A 3,864-nucleotide genomic window follows, 5' to 3' on the forward strand; every position below is an offset into this window, starting at 1 on the left:
TTTTATGTCACATTTACAGATAGCTATTAAAAACTACAGCATAAAGAAGTTATCTTTAACTAAAAATATTTGAGATGTTTTGTAATCAAAATCATAAAAATATGTTTTAATTATAACAAAATTAGTTTTTGATGTATTTAGAAAAATGAATAGCTGCTTCATTTTATTACCTCATGTTAAAATGTGCCAAAATCCTTTAGGGGATAAAATGGAGCCAGGAGAAAACCTTTCTCACTGAGCTTCTTTACCATTTTTATCCATTACTATTCATTTTGGTTGTGCTGTTAGTATACCTCCTTAAAACAATGATTTTTTTACCCCTGAGCAACAAGCAGAGTGACATATATTAGAGTAAAACAAAACTCCCAAGGTGCTAAAACTTAAACCACAAGTCTACTTTGCTGAGGTCAGATGATCCACTTGGGAATGGAGAATTTGGCAGAATCAGGTTGTAATATTGTAAGGGTTGTCACAAACCTGCTTAAGACATGTCCATCTTAAGAAAGCAGTTCAACTGCATCACATTTCACTGATTTTCTTTTTCATATTGACTTAGTTCTTAGACACTAAGAAGGTACAAATTTCATATCAATATCAAATTTGGGGCACATATCAGTGTCTTAAACCCAATTTATATATAATTTTTTTTTTATTCTTCAAATTTCTATTTTTGTTAAAGTAATAAAACCTTATCCTTATAGTAATCACTGTCTAGGTGCCTAAATACACACTGAAAATTTAAAAAATATCGGTATGATTCAGATGAGACCTGAAAATTTTTACTTATATAATCAGATCTCCAAGAAGTAATGGCTCAAGAGAATGTAAGTTATCATATGAAAAAATTGTCCAAAATAGTTCCTCTTCTCTCAAAGCTTGGGAGGTTAGCAAACATTTGTATTCATAACACTCTTAGCATGTTAGTAATTTTTTCATTGCATGTCCTAGGCCAAAGAAAATACCAAATGGTTCCATTTCTTTAGTAGCTAATACCAAACAGCTTAATAAGTATTTATGTCTTAACAACAAAAACTGAAAGAACAAAATTATATTTTTAGTTTATTCTTAAGTAACCACATTACTTACAAATTGGTTGTGTGCACCAGTTTGTCTCTGCAAGCCCTTAAATCAGATCAAGCACTCACACACTCATTTCCTCTTTCACATTGATTTTCATATGGTACCTACTTTTTATCATGCCATGGCAGGAAACATAGCTTAGCAAGTTATCATGTCATCAAAAAGAATGTGGCCCAATAAAATGTCAATATTGTTAGTAGTTCAGTTCACTCTGTGTCTGACAAATGTTGAGTATTGCTGTGTTTTTCCACGAAAGTTAAAATATTATGCTGATCCCCCATGAGTTTGCTGCGCATAGTTTGGGAACTGTGGTTGTCATCTGTTGATTTCATTGTCATATAGATATATCACAAATAACACTATTTTTTTCTAAGTTGTTGTTTCACTACTAAACTCATAATAGTTTCAGCTTACCAAACTTTCTTCTTCCCACCATATGCATAGAACCCTGGGTAAGAGAGGAGATTAGAAATAGCAAGCAGCTGGTTCTAATCAGTCTTTATTGGACTGAGATGTGAGCAGTGGCAACTGCATCAAGGCACTGAAGCAATTAAACTTGTCTTTTCCAGGAGTACTTTTCCAAAAATCTACCTTTTAACTTCTTATCGGTTGTGCAGGATTCCAGGGAAATATATTTGAAAAAACTCTTGTCTATAGGAATGGTTTGATTGCAACATAAAATATATCTTGTTGGGTATAGGGAAGTATCTATGTAGATTCAGAATAACGTATAAAGAGATACTTCCACGTGAGAACTTTCTGTATTCAATTTATTGTCTAATCAGTGCACAAGGAGATTTTTTTTTTTTTTTTGTATTATCCATGGACCATTTCTTCCTGTTAATGTCCAGGAATTTTTTATGGTTATTATTAAATGCACCATCCTAGCTGATTTCATATTTTCCATCAAGAGAAAAAAATAGCAATGCTATTAGTACAGTGTCATGAAAAATATAGAAAGTCTTTCCTCTATGGTTTTTGAATATAATTTATTTAACACTGATTGCATCATGAATCATGATTCTTCATTTTTTTTATAGTGCCATCCATGAATATTGGCTTCCAATGACTCTTTCAAAGGTTCTTAATGTTGTGATTCTTTGTTGACAATGACAGGAAATGCAAGTCTTACCCATAGTGTGAATAAACATGGAAACAATAATTTATTTTCTGGTCAGGTTAAATTTATCTTTAAAAATTTTTTGACATGAACATAGAACAACACATCTTATAACCATGTCTTTTCCTAGAATCTTTAGTCAATAATCACTAGATTTCTAGAAAGTGATCATTTTCAATGCTGGCTGTACTCCTGCCTTCCATACACTGAAGATGCCAATAAGAAGGGCCTGTAGATCTTGCAGAATAACAATGTCTAAAGCCCTTGGAGGAAGTAGATTCAGACAACCCCTAGCATATCCTGTTGTGTGGCCTGGAGTCTGGAGGGGTGGAGTGTCAGCAGTGGGGGGGTGGGGGGGTTGGGAGGGATGAGTAGAGTTTGGACATGGGATAAAGCTAAGACAGACAAACACTATAAACCACTTCAGTTAAAAATTGTTTAGGAAACACTAGGTAAGGCATTTTATCTTTAGGTTAGCAACACCAGGAAGCACATGAAAGTAAAACTTGGCTAGTTTTTCAGTGACTGAGCCATTAGAAGTAAGAAAAGTGTTATTGATCCTCCTTGGGCAGGGTGTTATCCTTTCAATATTCTTATCCCCGGAATTTCTTTTACAGCATTACCACAAATATATTAGTTTGCAAAGTTAAGAAATACATCACAAAGTTTCCCCTTTTCTCTCTGTGTCTACCTGCCACCTGTGAGGTCAATAACAGGACTTCGTCTTTGTTTTACTCCCAGGTTGTCCCTGCAGTATTAATAAAAATTAGTAAAGATAACACTCTGGAGCTAATTTTAATGTAGTTGTGATCTTCCAAAGTATCATCTTGATAGAGACCTGTCACAAAGAAAAGGAAGCAATAGAAGTAAAAAATTATAAATTATTGCCAGGTAAAGATAAGGTTAACCTGCAACTCTCAATTATATATTATTTTAACAATTATCCTGCTCATCTTGTTCAGTTTTGTCTGTGTATTTGTTTTGTTTTGTTTTGTTTTGTTTTGTTTTGTTGTTATACGGGTAGGTTGAAAGACTTGACATAAGTCATGCTACGATGCAAATATGTTTAGATTGAGTGCCAGGACTCTCGTTTCCAGTCCAACTCTTGATTGCATTCTTCTGTACTAATCACATTTCATTAAGCTTCAACTCATCTATCAAAATAATTAAATTTTCTAAATGCTAATGCCTTATTGTATATTAAAATTCTAGATAGCTATGCTTTTAAGTTAATAAATGACTGTGACTTAGATTGGTATAATCTAATATTATATAATTTTGACCACATTCATCAACATTTGTATCTGATAGATTTAGGAATTAAAAAATTAAATTCATCCTAGACAGTTGTTAAAATATTGTTAACATTCACATTAACCCTCTTCCCAAAATAATAAGAGCAGTCTTAACATGATTTATGTAATCTGAGCTAACCAGAAGATTCTTAGACACATTGCAATAGAACTAGACCTGAGCCTGTGTAGGTACCGTTTTCTTCTCATTCTTGGATAATAAGAGAATTGCTGTTACTTTATGCCATACAGTTTTACTTGGTAATTTAAAATGTTCAGTTTGACTTATTTTGTTGATATTTTAATCTTCTTTTTAGGGTAAGATTCTGTACTCCCTAACTAGCGTCAGAAACAAGAGGAATTTAGAGACAA

The sequence above is a fragment of the Pteropus vampyrus genome, unplaced genomic scaffold (assembly GCF_000151845.1).
Source record: "Pteropus vampyrus isolate Shadow unplaced genomic scaffold, Pvam_2.0 Scaffold4, whole genome shotgun sequence".
NCBI lineage: Eukaryota > Metazoa > Chordata > Mammalia > Chiroptera > Pteropodidae > Pteropus > Pteropus vampyrus.